The sequence below is a fragment of the Schistocerca nitens genome, chromosome 3 (assembly GCF_023898315.1).
Source record: "Schistocerca nitens isolate TAMUIC-IGC-003100 chromosome 3, iqSchNite1.1, whole genome shotgun sequence".
Lineage (NCBI taxonomy): Eukaryota > Metazoa > Arthropoda > Insecta > Orthoptera > Acrididae > Schistocerca > Schistocerca nitens.
The window spans coordinates 549066552-549084487 of record NC_064616.1 but is presented as its reverse complement, the minus strand read 5'-3'; the positions used below and the strand labels follow the sequence as shown (position 1 = coordinate 549084487).

Sequence of the window (17936 nt, the reverse complement as noted above, 5' to 3'; positions counted from 1 at the left end):
CCGTTTTGCTGCTGGTTATTAGCTCAGGATTATTTGTTGGTAAGAGGTCAAGTGTGTTTTCACAACTGTTTGCTATTCGCGTAGGCTCGTGAACTAATTGCTCGTAATAATTTTCAGAGAATGCGTTTAGGGAAATTTTGTATGATGTTTTATGCGTACCTCCGGAATTAAACATGTATTTTCGCCAAAATATCGAGGGTAAATTAAAGTCACCACCAACTATAATTTTATGAGGGGTTTGTGTTTGAAATCAGACTCAAGTATTCTCTGAACGTTTCAGAAATTGTACCATTTGAATTGGGAGGTCGCCTAAAAGGATCCAATCATTATTTTATTCTGGTTGCCAAGAATTATATCTGCCCATATTAACTCACAGGAACTATCTACTTCAATTTCACGACAAGCTAAACTACTTCTAGAAGCAACAAACACCCCACCACGAACTGTGTTTATCCTGTCCTTTCGGATAACACTTTTAATTAATTTTGCAATTACATGTCAATATTTCTGAATAATATTCAGTGCCCAGTACATGAACAAAGAAAGGATATTAACGTAGGCTTCATTCTCGTAGAGACGATTGTTATTGGGCAATAAGGAAATGATCGTCCTGGCCTCTGAAATACCTCTAACTACACTCCTGGAAATGGAAAAAAGAACACATTGACACCGGTGTGTCAGACCCACCATACTTGCTCCGGACACTGTCAGAGGGCTGTACAAGCAATGATCACACGCACGGCACAGCGGACACACCAGGAACCGCGGTGTTGGCCGTCGAATGGCGCTAGCTGCGCAGCATTTGTGCACCGCCGCCGTCAGTGTCAGCCAGTTTGCAGTGGCAGACGGAGCTCCATCGCAGTCTTTAACACTGGTAGCATGCCGCGACAGCGTGGACGTGAACCGTATGTGCAGTTGACGGACTTTGAGCGAGGGCGTATAGTGGGCATGCGGGAGGCCGGGTGGACGTACCGCCGAATTGCTCAACACGTGGGGCGTGAGGTCTCCACAGTACATCGATGTTGTCGCCAGTGGTCGGCGGAAGGTGCACGTGCCCGTCGACCTGGGACCGGACCGCAGCGACGCACGGATGCACGCCAAGACCGTAGGATCCTACGCAGTGCCGTAGGGGACCGCACCGCCACTTCCCAGCAAATTAGGGACACTGTTGCTCCTGGGGTATCGGCGAGGACCATTCGCAACCGTCTCCATGAAGCTGGGCTACGGTCCCGCACACCGTTAGGCCGTCTTCCGCTCACGCCCCAACATCGTGCAGCCCGCCTCCAGTGGTGTCGCGACAGGCGTGAATGGAGGGACGAATGGAGACGTGTCGTCTTCAGCGATGAGAGTCGCTTCTGCCTTGGTGCCAATGATGGTCGTATGCGTGTTTGGCGCCGTGCAGGTGAGCGCCACAATCAGGACTGCATACGACCGAGGCACACAGGGCCAACACCCGGCATCATGGTGTGGGGAGCGATCTCCTACACTGGCCGTACACCACTGGTGATCGTCGAGGGGACACTGAATAGTGCACGGTACATCCAAACCGTCATCGAACCCATCGTTCTACCATTCCTAGACCGGCAAGGGAACTTGCTGTTCCAACAGGACAATGCACGTCCGCATGTATCCCGTGCCACCCAACGTGCTCTAGAAGGTGTCAGTCAACTACCCTGGCCAGCAAGATCTCCGGATCTGTCCCCCATTGAGCATGTTTGGGACTGGATGAAGCGTCGTCTTACGCGGTCTGCACGTCCAGCACGAACGCTGGTCCAACTGAGGCGCCAGGTGGAAATGGCATGGCAAGCCGTTCCACAGGACTACATCCAGCATCTCTACGATCGTCTCCATGGGAGAATAGCAGCCTGCATTGCTGCGAAAGGTGGATATACACTGTACTAGTGCCGACATTGTGCATGCTCTGTTGCCTGTGTCTATGTGCCTGTGGTTCTGTCAGTGTGATCATGTGATGTATCTGACCCCAGGAATGTGTCAATCAAGTTTCCCCTTCCTGGGACAATGAATTCACGGTGTTCTTATTTCAATTTCCAGGAGTGTATATTAAATACTCGTATACCAGCTGCACAAATGAAGTCCCGAAGTATGAATGATCGAATTTGATAAAGCCGTAATGTGACCAAAATTAATAACAAAGCGTCCAATAATTGTATATGAATGATATGCGGCATAAGTACACATCCTACACAAAATCTGTAAAATGTGACTCAGTAGAGGAAAACGTTATTAACTCTGAAATTTGATGGAGGAAGTTATCTGCGTAGGAAGGTAATAACATACGTTTGTGAAACGTAGCGCCGGCCGGGGTGGCCGAGAGGTTCTAGGCGCTACAGTCTGGAACCGCGCGACTGCTACGGTCGCAGGTTCGAATCCTGCCTCGGGCATGGATGTGTGTGATGTCCTTAGTTTAGTTAGGTTTAACTAGTTCTAAGTCTAGGGGACTGATGACCTCAGAAGTTAAGTCCCTTAGTGCTCAGAGCCATTTGAACCATTTTTGAAGTGTAGCGTCTGTTCCTTTCTCCCTCCTTTTTCCTTTTTATTCGTGGGGAGTTAGCTCAATAGCTTGGAGTAAAGCGCATTCAGAGCAGTTTACTGTTCTGCTATAATTGGCATATCCTTCAAAACAAATACTGTAAATGGAAATTTCTTCTCCTCACAGCGATAAAATTAAAAACACACTGTCCAAACGGATTTAAATAAACTTCTACGTTCTTTTTGTCAAATGTAATTTACTTCCACTGTATATGACACCGCAACGTGGCTATCAAAAGCTTCATAATATCTGACGTCACAAACGGTATCCTCCACCCACTCCCCCTTTCGCACTAAATTAATATGACACCCGAAACAGTTATACCGTTCACTTTGGCTGAAACAGTGGCAGCTAACTGAAATCAGAAGTTCAGCCATCTAAATGCCTGCTTAATTTCGTTTCTTACAATCATTCACCATTTCCTTCCTTACAAACTTCTAACTCATCGATCAGACTGAAACACCGTCAGTAAAAGACACAGCAAAAAGCAAATCATTTAATATATTTGTGGACTAATAATGTAATTTTCAGGTTAGGTATGCTGTTTTCATGAAGTAACAATATCTAATTGCAGTTTCCATCCTCTTCTTCACAGTAGATGCTTGACTGGTTTTATTCATAAAATAATTTTGATACTGATGTTACACTGAGAATATTTCGTACCTTGTATATGATTCTACCTCACACAAATGAATCTAAAGAACTAACTACATTGCTGTTAACATTAATCAGTTTCGATGCAGTTAAATAGTTTTTTAAGCTGTCACCATTGGGGACGGATCAACTTCGCATGAATCAGTCAAAATTTTGCACTAGTCTTTCACAAGATTACCCAGCACGAATGTCAGTTTCACACAAGAATTAGGCATATTCCCGTCCTAGAGTAAATAAATAATTTATACGCATTTCTTAATCATTCCTATTCTTTGGTTCTGCTCCAGTTTCTTTTCCAGATTATTTTATAAGACGCAACAGTGGTTTATTGTGCCTACGATGTTACCATTATCAACAGTGTTCCCTTGGAATCCACTTCGTGAGTGAATTCAGCTGCTTATCTGCATTCGCCAATACGCCATTAATCAGTTATTTCCAAGATTACGCAATGAAATTACATTACGTAGTTTAACGTTTTTTCTTACTGAAATTTAAATAGGAAAATAATGTATCTCCCAATATTTTGACTTATTACCTTTACAAAAAACGCATTTCCTGTATTTCAGCATATAACTTTCTGTTGGACCCTGCTGATGACTGCTGTGACAAGCAACCAGATAGTGGGTTTAGCTATGCGCTCAACAAAACTATTAATTATTATTAATAGAATTAACCAGCATTACTAGCTTAAATCTGTTCCAGTACTAATTGATCGCGAACTGTGTTTATTTTCTCTTCATTGTGAATGTAGGAGAACTGAATGCTTGTGAAGACAGTTAGCTTCTTGTTCAGATACCGTTCTTGCCGGTTAAAATCCCGTGGTAGCAGTACATCTTTCTATAATAAATTATTAGCGGTCTTCCTTGCCGGTAGCAAAGTGAGACATATGACAAGGAAGGCGTAATCAGTATGTTGTTAGTAAAACTAAATCCATTGTGTTTATTCGAGATTTTTAAACTAATTTTTATCAGAGCTAATACTGATTAAGTTTGTAACAATTTTAACTCTTTCTAGCCTGTGAAAGAGTGATAGTGAGGGAAGAGTCCTTAACTGAACTTCTGAAAGTGAGAGTACAGTGGATTGCGTTACTGCCGTCGAATGAATAAATATCACATCAACCTAAGCGACATTTTGCTATTTTGGGGTCATATCCACGATTTATCGCTTTTGGGACATCGATGTCAATGTGGAGATATGACATCTCGAAACTTTAGGGAGTATTACAACCGTTCTCACTTTCGGCACTTCAGTGATTTAGTCTACTACACTGACTGTTTTTGTGTTTCACATGCCTAAAACTATAGGAGCTCATCTGTATTTTAATAAAAAATACTGAGAGACAATACTCCGATCGATCAGAATATTAAGATCAACCACAGTGAGCAGCGACATCTCAATTGTAACACACTAGACTCGTATTCGGAAGGGTAGCTGCTGAATTCACCTTTTGGCTATCCACATTCAGATTTTCCGTGATTGCACTTAATCACTAAAAGCGAGAAGCAAAGAGCCTTTGATCTGCGGTCAGTTCTTTTTAACCTTGTGTTCTGAGCAACAATGACGGATATATGTGCAGTCAGCAACAGTGACGTAAGTGATAGAAAAGTGCACATGATCTGTTGTCGAGTCTCTTTAACCTCGCGTTGTGAACAATAATGATAGATATATTTAAGTAGGATATCAAGAATCATTTTGGACCTCCCTTAAACCTGGGATCGAGAAGCTTCTTCGACGCATCTGAAAATATAAGTTTTCGACGAACTTCTAGCGTAATGAGAACATGATGACTACATGGATGTGAGATTAATTTGTGATTTTCGTGGTGTATCTGCCTTGGTATCAGAGTAAACTTCTCTGGAGGCTCAAAAGGTAAAGACAAGAAAAAAATTCAAAATACGCAATAATGAATGGTGAAATCTGGATCGCATACTTAAGTTACTCTTGTATGTCGTCTTATCAGTTCAAACTTGAGTGTACGGCATAGGGTTCATACAATCACTTCCAGACCGTTTCTCAACCGTTACATTCTATAATACGTTGGTTTCCATCGAGTGGTCTGCTCACCACCTGTGGTCCACAAAACCTAAAATGTTGTCCGCGTAAAACTTAAAATTTCAGACTTCCATTGATTTTAAATTAGTAATCCCTTGTTACGCGGGTGGTGCAGCACCGCGATCCAGTGAGTTGAGTGCGCAGGTGGCTAGGAGGGCAAGTAATCGACGTCACAGCATCGCACGAGCCGGTCACTCAATCGTAGCATCCTTCCTTTTGTATTGCTTAGCGGTGTCATTGATTCTCTTTGGATGCTTAGTGGTTCGGCGGCGTCAGTAGTTTATCTGACCGTTACTCCCAAACATTCTTTTCGATTTATGACTTATGTAAAAGAAGTATTGTGGTGTGCATACTGTAAGACCTTCAGTACACACATCATCAGATTATTTGACTTGTCGCTCTAACGAAGTAGGCGAGTGTCAGCAATATGTCTCGTGGTCTTATCGTGGCGTGTTTATCTTCAGCCGTTAGGTCAGACGATAGAAATGCCACTTGCACGCTTAGAGTAGCAGATCGACGGTGACCAACTTTAAACAGAACTTCATTAATTTTCACACACATTTATTAAAATAATAACAAGCATAAAAATTACTTAACTTGGTTCTGGATGTTATTTACAATTGACAATCTGAAGTTCCTTTGCTACTGGTACGTTAATCTTATTCTCAAATATATCTCTGATACTTGACAAAATTGTCTATACATTTACCTTCATGGCTATGTACAGGAATATGGTACGCATTCGGGAGGACGACGGTTCAATCCCGTCTCCGGCCATCCTGATTTAGGTTTTCCGTGATTTCCCTAAATCGTTTCAGGCAAATGCCGGGATGGTTCCTTTGAAAGGGCACGGCCGATTTCCTTCCCAATCCTTCCCTAACCCGAGCTTGCGCCCCGTCTCTAATGACCTCGTTGTCGACGGGACGTTAACCACTAACCACCACCACCACCACAGGAATATGGTAATCTTATTAGGCGCAGACTGAAACTGGACTATAGACTGGTACAGAAAAAAATATAGAACTCGTACAGACTGGTACAGACTAATGCTGACTGACTTATCGGAGGTCTGTACACTCATTATAATACCTCGCGTGTTCATGTATCACTGTGCGAGTGTGATCCACGAGGAGAAAAGGTTCTACATTAGCAGTAATCTCATTGGCTGCGTTACATATTAATACGCGGATTGGCGGAAGCAGAATTTGGTCCGTCTCTGTGGCAGCGCCATGTCGTAGTGCTGAGACGGACGAGCGCTGCGCCTGCACTGTTGTGCTTAGCAGGGCGCGCTCTAGTGGGAAAGTTGTGTACGCGCTGACTACGCGGAACTATGTACACAACAAGTATGTACAATTTTCTTCACGTCAAACTGTTTGAATCAAAACTTGGTATTACAAAACGGAGTACAGGCTTGAGCATATCTATGTATAAGTGTATTACACAAAGTTCACAACACTTAGGTACATTTCGTTGGCCACCCAGTTACACTGATGCGCCAAAGAAACTGGTATAGGCATACGTATTCAAATACAGAGATATGTAAACAGGCAGAACACGACGCTGCGGTCGGCAGCTCCTGTATAAGGCAACAAGTGTCTGGTGCAGTCGTTAGATCGGTTACTGCTGCTACAATGGCAAGTCGTCAAGATTTAAGTGACTACGAAGTCTTTCGCGACGTATTACTTGAATAAAAATCTCTCGGTGTACATGACGCGTCAGTTCAGGATAAAACTCCAAGCTTTCGACCATGGAGGTAGTGATCGAAAGCTTGGAGTTTTATCCTGAACTGACGCGGCATGTACACCGAGAGATTTTTATTCAAGGTATAAGTGAGTTTGAACGTAGTGTTATAGCCGGCGCACGAGCGATGAGACACAGCATCTCCTCGTTAGCGATGAAGTGGGGATTTTCTCGTACTACCATTTCACGAGTGATCTGTGCATATCAGGAATCAGGTAAGACATCAAATCTCCGACATCGCTGCGGCCGGAAAAAAATTATACATCCTGCAAGAAAGGGACCAACGACGACTGAAGAGAATTCTTAAAACGTGACAGAAGAGCCACCCTTCCGCAAACTGCTGCAGATTTCAGTGCTGTGCCATCAACAAGTGTCAGCGTATGAACCATTTAACGAAACATCATCGATATGGGCTTTCTGGGCCAGAGGCTCACTCGTGTACACTTGATGACTGCACGACACAAAGCCTTAGGCCTCGCCTGCGCCCTTAAACACCAACACTGGACTATTGATGACTGAAAAAATGTTGACTGGTTGGACGAGTCTCGTTTCAAAATTTTATCGAGCGGATGGACGTGTAAGGGTATGTAGACAACCTCATGAATTCATGGACCCTGCACGTCAGCTGGTGAAGGCTCTGTAATGGTGTGGGGCGTGTGCAGTTGGAGTGATATGGGACCCCTTATACGTCTCTATATGACTATGACAGGTGAAACGTACGTAAGCATCCTGTCTGATCACCTGCCTCCATTCATGTCCATTGTGCATTCCGACTGACTTGGGCAATACCAGCAGGATAATACGACACCCTACACGTCCAGAACTGCTACAGAGTAGCTCCAGGAACACTCTTCTGAGTTTAACCACTTGCGCTGGCCACCAAACTCCCCAGACATGAACATTATTGAGCACATCTGGGATGCCTTGCAACATCCTGTTCAGAAGAGATCTCCAGCCCCACCGTACTCTTACGGATTTATGGACAGCCCTGCAGGATTCACGGTGTCATCTCCCTCCAGCACTACGTCAGACACTAGTCGAGTCCACGGCACGTAATGTTGAGGCACTTCTGCGTGCTCATGGGGCCCCTTAGACGATATTAGACACGTGTACCAACTTATTTGGCTCTTCAGAGTTGAATATTACGATTCATAGCGATATGCAATTAAAAATGAAGGTAGTGAAAGTATATTTATTTGTCATTATATTTTTTATTTGTTTTATTGTAAAAACTAAGTTATTTTTAAGCTTATGTTCATAATCCTTCTCCTTGATAGCACTTCTGTTTTATTTTCAGAAAATGGCGCCTAAAAGAAAATATGACAGTAGGTACGTTAAATTCGAATATACTTCGGTAGAAAGTAAGGAATGAATAAAACCACGGTGTGTAATATGCGAAACCGTTCTCGTAAACGATTCCTTAAGCCATAAAAATCAAAGCGCCACGTGTCATCCTAATTTCTCTGACTGAACACCAGAATTCTTTGCAGAAAAAGTAGAGAATCTGGTGAAAAAACTTAAAATCAGGCCTAACGGTACAATATTTGCGTCATCGGAGAAAATTCAGTAGCGTCGTTTGAGACATTGATAGCGGCATCAAAATATCCTCACGCAGTAGGAGAAACATCTGTGAAATCTCTTTTGCTCAAAGATGTCGAAGAAGTTTTAGAATTTTTCTAAGTAAACCCGTATCGAACAACGCTGTAAAAACTCGAATTGAACTAATGTCAAATGATATAGAGGATTATCTTGTTTCAACGGTTACGAAATCGGCATTGTGCACTGACGAATATTCCTAATAGTAGCTCCACGAATAAATTCCTCAGAATATGTCAGTCAGCGAGTCTTACTCTCCACCAGTGATATGAAGTTATACAAAATTGAGATGACTGATATGCAGTCTCTCTTGATAGGAAGTCAGCTAGAGTTACAATACTGAGTATTACAATTCATTTATTTTGCTTGAAGCTCCAATTAGTAGTAGCCTGTTAATCGATGTCGAGAGCCCCAGCTTGGATGTGCGGCCGTGGACGCTTACTTCCCTCGCAACCGCGAGGCCGGCTGGGCTATCCCGTTAAGATTAGCGGAACCGCTCTGGTCGAAAACAAAGCTTGCTTCTCAAATTTACTGTAAGGAAATCCCCAGGCCTTAAGACTGTCAGCCGTATACAGCTGACACCGCTTGAGAGCGCAGGGTGGCCCCAAAACATGGGATTTTCCCACTTTAGGCAAGTGGAAAGACAACCATAATCAGTGTAGTTTTTCCACTTGACATGCAAGCTTTCCATCCGTTAATAACAACGTAGAGAGCGATGGAGGTAGTCAGAGGCAGACAGAAAATTATATGAATGCGTGGTGTCTGTCCTTTCGGACATGTTCAAATGGTTCAAATGGCTCTGAGCACTATGGGACTTAACATCTATGGTCATCAGTCCCCTAGAACTTAGAACTACTTAAACCTAACTAACCTAAGGACAGCACACAACACCAAGTCATCACGAGGCGGAGAAAATCCCTGACCCCGCCGGGAATCGAACCCGGGAACCCGGGCGTGGGAAGCGAGAACGCTACCGCACGACCACGAGCTGCGGACTCGGACATGTTCGAAAGGACAGACACCACTCACTGATATAATTTGACTGGCCTAACTGGGCAATGAATCCAACATCTTCAGTCCGGATGCACAAATATGTCCGACTTCCTGTGGGAATCTCAGAGAGCGAATATGGAGGAAATGGACAGGGACTGCGGATAGGTAGCGCTCGTTGGGAATGTGAATCGGCCGTGAGGGGTACCGAGATAGTCCGTGCAGCAGTAATAACGCTGTGTCCCGGATGGTGCAGTGGTTAACACACCTGCCTAGTAAGCAGGAGATCCCGGGTTCGAATCCCGGTCCGGTGCACATTTTCACTCGTCGCCGTTGATTCTGCGTAATGTCCTGATGCAGCTGACAGCAGTGATCCCCTCTCTTTCCTTTCCTTTCTTCCCCTCTCCACCTTCGATTTCCGTATAATAAACTGATAACTGTTGTAACCGAGAGTACTGGTGGAAGGGACGAAAGTAAATGTTAGAACTTGAAAGGAACTCCGCCACTGGCTGGACACAGTGAAGTGGGACTCGAGATGACATTTCCACCACCTGATCATCTAGTAGTTAACCACAATACACAAAAGTATAGGAAGTAGACGTTTATAAAAGTAACACAAATTCTGATTCGCTATACTCCATCCTACGTAACTGGAAAGACAGCTTGTCCTCATAAACCGTACCAAAAGTGTAAATCTCATAACTTCAGAAGACACTCTTGTCGCTGCCGTCCTGTAAGACTGTTGTTGATGACCTCGTCCAAGAAGCGACGCTCTGCGACAGCTGCTGTAGCTGTCTACCGCCATCATCCGGAGCAGCCCTCGCGAGATTTGTAAGTTCACACTAGGCGCGTAATACTTGCAGCCATCTCACGCTTCGGCATCTCAACCGATAACATAGTGAGACCGAACCAGCAGCAAATAAGGCGTATGAAAGTTAACTGGACGAGCAATGTTCAATAGCTTTCACTTATTCCAGCTTAGAATCCAGCTTGAGGCTTGCATTTGTTAATGACTTCATTTCAGCTACAGTTAATGTGCGGTGAATTTTCATATCCGTGCTGAGCATTAGATTCAATTAGCTGCTTCCCACTGTTTTCACAGCCAATCATAAGCGCCTCTTTAACTTTACAGTCAGATAGCGTTAGTGAGTGTTCGATTTATTTTGAAGCTTGATTGCACTTCGATAATCTTTAACATTCGTATGTTAGATCGCATATCAGGAGCCATTAATTTTAATTTAATGTCATATTGCTTCTCAGGTGCCCCTACCCTTATTCCAAGCATATTTGAATACTTCGACAGTAAAATTTTATGCAGTTATGTTCTTGAATGCAATTAATGAATAAATTGTATAATATGTCAACTTAAAACCATTCTCTCCGTTCATTTACCAACAAAGTCATCTACGCCATGCTTCGGTTTCCAGTGTGATGAATCGACTGACATTTCTAAATGTTGTCAGCTATTCGTGTTCGTCCGCTCATTAGACGAGGACAGCATAATCAGAGAAAGCTGTTATGGTCGAAGTTCTTTTGATGACATAGTTTTTTTTAAACGTTTGTATTTAAGGAGATGCATTTGACAACATTTACCACATTTATTACCAGTTGCATGGCTTCATGAATGTCTTAATAACACCGTGCAGTGGTCACAAATGTGGTATATGTTGTCAAAAGCCGGCCATTGTGGCCGAGCGGTTCTAGGCGCTTCAGTATGGAACTGCGCGACCGCTACGGTCGCAGGTTCGAATCCTGCCTCGGGCATGGATGTGTGTGATATCCTTAGGTTAGTTAGGTTTAAGTAGTTCTAAGTTCTAGGGCACTGATGACCTCAGATGTTACGTCCCATAGTGCTCAGAGCCATTTGAACCATTTTTTTGTTGTCAAAAGAATCGCTTGAAACATACCCCTTAAAAAAAAGTGCCCTGAAATGGTTCCGACCATGAGAACCCTCTCTTTCATTCTTTCACATATAAGTTCGCTGTCAGTCGAAAGGTAACTTGTTAGGAATGTTATATGAACTCAGAGGAGTGAGTGAGTTGTCTCTGGGTGAGAAAAAAGTGAAAGCCTTACTAGAGCACATTTTGCCCTGACATCTCAGATGCATTTGGCTTAACGTGTGGATATTTTAACACACTTGTATAAGTTGAACGTGCCATTACAAAGTTCCGATAACAGACATTTAGAAGGCATTGATAATGTATTTGTCTTTGACGATAAACTTCGTGTCTTTCTTTGCATACTGCAGTAATGAATGGATAAAATTGGTGAAAACATTTATTCTGCTTTCGCGACATTAAAAGTAGTCGTTGATGATGAAAGGTATGACAGGATTAGGGCAGACATCCAAGGAAACATCAGTAATCATCCTGCAAAAGTTGGCTGATGAATTCAGTCATTACTTCCCAGAACACAGACGCTAAAGTTGACCAAAAACTGAATCACCATCCTTTTAGCATTACTGCCGTAGAAGCTGCAGAAGGACTCCAGGAAGAGCTCACTGAATTCCAAAATGATATACGCTGTAAGGACAAATTTGAATCTGATTTTCTTGAGCTGTTTTGGTGTAAAAAGTAATTTCATACAGTAAAATTCGAGAAATCGCCTTACGCTATCTTAGGCTCTTTCACCGCAACTTATTAATGCGAACAAGGATTTTCTGCTTTGTTAGTAATTTAAAACAGTTCCAGGAATCGATTGAAAATAAGTGATGAAGTGCTTGTAGCTCTGAGGAATAATGTTAGCCTCAGGATTACCGAACTTGTACGGAAGATTCAAGCTCAAAACTCACATTGATGCAAACCGAAATAAATTATCTACTAAAAATATTGTGTTTTCAATTATAATGGTACTGCTAACGCAGGCTACTTTTGAATTTGATGAAAATGTTAAAAAAAACGCCTTGGCTTTAATTATTGACAAACTCGCATACCGTATCCATGACACACTCTTCCCTCTTGCGCATTTATACAACATAAGCTGCCTTTCTTTGAACTTTTTCAATGTCTTCCGCCAGTACGCCCTAGTACGGATATCACACCGTGGCCGGTCGAAAGTAGTGTAGGTGGTCTCTTCAGTAGACCTGTTGCAACTTCTAAGTGTCCTGCCAACAAAACGCTGTCTTTGGTTCGCCTTCTCCATATTGTTTCCTATGTTATTGTTCCAACTTCAGTTGTGAGCAGCTGTAATCCCAAGGTATTTAGCTGAATTTGTGTGATTTATCGTGTAACCGAAATGTGACGTATTTTTCTTAGTACCCATACGGAGGATCTTGCACATTCTGTTGTTTAGGGCCAGCTGCCACTTTTCGAATCATACAGATATCTTAATTAAATCATTATACGATTTGTCTGATCATCTGATGCCTTTAGTACACGGCAAACGAATGCATCATCTGCAGATAACTTAAGATTTCCTTAGGGAACGGCAGATATCACTTTTGTTCCGCTTACTGACTTCCTGTCAATTGCTACGAACTGACGACACCTTTCTGACATGAAATCACGAATCCAGTCACACAACAGCGCTGATACTCCATACACACGCAGTTTCATTAGAAGTGGCTTATGAGGAATACCCTCAAACGGCTTCTTGAAATATAGACCAATGTGACATCCCAGCATTATATCTATAGGCATTCCACGCCATTTTGGCCTTAGATAGCCAATGAATCTGCAGGTATTAGTGTGGGTTGCCTACACGAAGAGGCAGGGTCAACGACCCAGAACTCATGACACCACCAAGCTGGAGGATTACAAGAAATGCAAAAGTCCAGGATGGCAGATGGCGTGAAATAAAAAAAAATAAAAAAAAACTGGCAAGAAATTTAAAAATCTAAGACGAAGGAATCTGCCCAGTTGTTCTTTGTTCCTCATGACCTCTTCCCCTCTCCAGCCAATCATACTGCAGAATTAAAACGAGACAACCATTCAGAATGTAAATGCAAATATCTGGCGCCAAGTTCGAAGAAAAAATGGTTCAAATGGCTCTGAGCACTATGGGACTTAACATCTGTGGTCATCAGTCCCCTAGAACTTAGACCTACTTAAACCTAACTAACCTAAGGACATCACACACATCCATGCCCGAGGCAGGATTCGAACCTGTGACCGTAGCAGTCGCGCGGTTCCGGACTGAGAGCCTAGAACCGCTAGACCACCGCGGCCGGCAAGTTCGAAGATATACCGTAAGAAATGAGGAACCTTGGCTTGAAATGGTCCAAGGTCAAAGATATACTTTACTTCCGAAATTCACAGAAGTTTCAAGCTCAAAACTCACGTTGATGCAAACCGAAACAACTATCTACTAAAAATCTATAGGCTCCCTGGCTCAGCAGCTGTTGTGGTAAAACACCAGATGGAAAATTTGGAAAATACGTCGAGTAGATTTCCCGAACATGTTATAGTTTTGGGTGGAGATTTTAATTTACTGGATATAGACTGGGAGACTCAAATATTTATAACTGGTGGCAGGGACAAAGAATCCAGTGAAATTTTTTTAAGTGCATTATCTGAAAACTACCATGAGCAGTTAAACAGAGAACCGACTCGTGGCGATAACATATTAGACCTTCTGGTGACAAACAGACCCGAATAATTTGAAACAGTTAATGCAGAACAGAGAAACAGCAATGATAAAACGGTTACAGCATCGGTGATTTCAGCCGTAAATAGAAATATTAAAAAAGGTAAGAAGATTTTTCTGTTCAGCGAAAGTGACAAAAAGCAGATTTCAGAGTACTTGACGGCTCAACACAAAAGTTTTATCTCAAGTACAGATAGTGTTGAGGATCAGTGGACAAAGTTCAAAACGATCGTAAAATATGCATTAGATGCGTATGTGCCAAGCAAGATCGTAAGAGATGGAGCGCTATGCGAGAGGCGTTCAACGAATTCTAAAGTAAAATTCTATGTACTGACGTGACAGAAAATCCTAAGAAATTTTGGCCTCATGTCAAAGCGGTAGGTGGATGAAAACAAAAAGTCCAGACACCCTGTGACCAAAATGGTACTGAAATGGAGGATGACATACTAAAGGCCGAAATACTAAATGCCTTTTTCCAAAGCTGTTTCACAGAGGAAGATTGCACTGTAGTTCCTTCTCTAGACTGTCGCACAGATGACAAACTGGTAGATATCGATGGGATACCAGTTCGATTTTACACAGAGTACGCGAAGAAACTTGCCCCCGTTCTTGTAGCGGTGTATCGTAGGTCTCTAGAAGAGCGTAGCGTTCCAAAAGATTGGAAAAGGGCACAGGTCATCCCCGTTGTCAAGAAGGGACGTCGAACAGATGTGCAGAACTATAGACCTATGTCTCCAACGTCCATCAGTCGTAGAATTTTGGAACACGTATTATGTTCGAGTATAATGACTTTCCTGGAGACTAGAAATCTACTCTGTAGGAATCAGCATTGGTTTCGAAAAAGACGATCGTGTGAAACCCAGCTCGCGCTATTCGTCCACGAGACTCAGAGGGTCATAGACATGGGTTCCTTGGTAGATGCCGTGTTTCTCGACTTCCACAAGGCGTTTGATACAGTTCCCCTCAATCGTTTAATGAACACAGTAAGATCATATGGACTATCAGACCAATTGTGTGATTGTATTGAAGAGTTCCTAGAGAACAGAACGCAGCATGTCATTCTCAATGGAGAGAAGTCTTCCGAAGTAAGAGTGATTTCAGGTGTGCCGCAGGCGAGTGTCGTAGGACCCTTGCTATTCACAATATATATAAATGACCTTGTGGATAACATCGGAAGTTCACTGAAGCTTTTTGCGGATGATGCTGTAGTACATCGAGAGGTTGTAACAACGGAAAATTGTACTGAAATGCAGGAGGATCTGCAACGAATTGAAACATGGTGCAGGGAATGGCAATTGAATCTCAAAGTAGACAAGTGTAATGCGTTGCGAATACACAGAAAGAAAGATCCTTTATCATTTAGCTACAATGTAGCAGGTCAGGAAATGGAAGTAGTTAATTCCATAAATCATCTGGGAGTAAGCATTAGGAGTTACTTAAAATGGAATGACCATATAAAATTAATCGTCGGTAAAGCAGATGCCAGACTAAGATTCACTAGAAGAATCCTAAGGAAATGCAGTCCGAAAACAAAGGAAGTAGGTTACAGTACACTTGTTCGCCCACTGCTTGAATACTGCTCACCGCTGTGGGATCCGTACCAAATAGGGTTGATAGAAGAGATAGAGAAGATCCAACGGAGAGCAGCGCGCTTCGTTACAGGATCATTTAGTATTCGCGAAAGCGTTACGAAGATGATAGATAAACTCCAGTGAAAGACTCTGCAAGAGGAACGATCAGTAGCTCGGTACGGGCTTTTGTTGTAGTTTCGAGAACATATGTTCACCGAGGAGTCAAGCTGTATATTGCTCCCTCCTACGTATATCTCGCGAAGAGACCATGACGATAAAATCAGAGACACTAGAGCCCACACAGAGGCATACCGACAATCTCTCTTTCCACGAACAATACGAGACTGAAATAGAAGGGAGAAACGATAGAGATACTCAAGGTACCCTCCGCCTCACACCGTCAGGTGGCTTGCGGAGTTTGGATGTAGATGTAGATGTAAAAAGATATATCTGTCCGAGTGACGTTCTGTATATTTTTTATGACACCATGTTTCTCGACTGTGGAAAATACTTTTAAGGAATTTATCGGAAACCGTAATTTACGATAGCTCCGTGCCATTTGAGGTTTATCGGAAGGACAGTCTTTGTAAATTTCATTCATTTGTGCACTAGAAGTTTGCATCGACACTTTTCCCGAATTGGTTCAACTAATCCCGGTATGCAGCACAATAAGCAGAGCATCGTCCCAGAACATTCCTTACTTCACTACATTTCTGTCTAAATAAAACTAGTGAACTGCCTGCAAAGCATTAATATTTCTTTTGTTAGGTGTGCCTGATGTAAGGAAAATGTTTCTTTTCGTCATTCAAATAAGACTTCAATTAATTGTGACCACTATCGAAAATAAAGTAGAAAAAAAATGGTTCAAATGGCTCTGAGCACTATGGGACTCAACTGCTGTGGTCATTAGTCCCCTAGAACTTAGAACTACTTAAACCTAACTAACCTAAGGACACCACACACACACCCATGCCCGAGGCAGGATTCGAACCTGCGACCGTAGCAGCAGCGCGGCTCCGGACTGGAGCGCCTAGAACCGCACGGCCACCGCGGCCGGCATAAAGTAGAAACTCATTGTCACTAAAATATGTATTATTCAAAAGTTATCATAATAACTCTGCTACAGGATTTGTTAGAATATGATGTATGTGTAAGAAATATTTCATACTGTTAAATCAAAGTCGCGATTGATGGGAAGCCGTCTGTAATGCAACATCAAACACTGCCTTGATTTATTTTCCTCTGCCAGTTACCGTTGTAATAATTACATATGCAAAAGTTAGCTGTCGATATGAACTTCCTCTTATTCAAAATATTAATGATACGTGACTTTTTTGAATGGTTTGCTTCAAAGTCGCCTGAGTCACCTGAGGCTACCCTCTCTTGTCACGGCTGATTTCAAGCTAGGCAAGGAAATGTGTACAAACCGCTGTCTAAAGCGGTTCTTCGTACGACAAAAACGAGTAACTTCAACAGTTTTTAAAAATATATTGCAGTGCGTCTTAGCAGCTAAAATTTTTACACTGCATTTCTTCCGTTGTATTCTTCCTGCTTAATAAATTTCAGTGTGGTTTTCGACATTTCGGATGGGACCATTCCCTTGTCAGCCTACTGTAAAAGAGTTCCCTTACGGCTGTTTCGTACATCATGCAATGGCTGTTTGGCTTTGGAGAGTTAACTCTAGTAGATCATGAAGTTTACAGTTAACCTACACTAAATTAGCCGTAACCAAGGTTTGAAGACAGGGAATATGATCTGAAACTTTTTCAATGCTATATGAAGCAGAAAAAACATAACTTAATGGCATCAGTTTGAGCTATCTCATTTGCTAATAATCCGTGAACTACGGTGATTAAGAAAGATGAAGAATCTTAGTTAACATATTTCACGCTTCACGTGAGGGCTAGTTACTTTTAAGTCTGAAGATTTCCCTCCGTTAAGGGTAATATACTGTGTTCTATTTACTAAGAACTCTTCAATGCAATTGCAAAACTGATATAATATTCCGTAAGCTCGAATTTTATTCATTAAGCAGCAATGGAGAGCTGTATCGAACTATTTCTCAAAGTCAACACGATATCAGCCTGTCTGTCAACATATGTCGTTTTCTTTATCGCGTAGATGAATCGGATGAATTGGGTTTCACACAGTCGTTATTTGCAGAATCGATGTTGATTCCGAGACAGGATATTTTCGGT

The 17936-nt window shown here is 42.5% G+C and overlaps 1 protein-coding gene and 1 non-coding gene across 2 annotated transcripts in view; both read left to right on the top strand.

Annotated features, from left to right (window-relative positions):
* LOC126249329 (uncharacterized) overlaps positions 1-17936 on the top strand; it is a 462872-nt gene that overhangs the window by 325266 nt on the left and 119670 nt on the right. The window lies entirely within an intron of this gene.
* On the top strand, positions 9825-9898 carry Trnat-agu (transfer RNA threonine (anticodon AGU)). The gene has a single exon. It is a non-coding gene; the product is annotated as a tRNA-Thr (tRNA).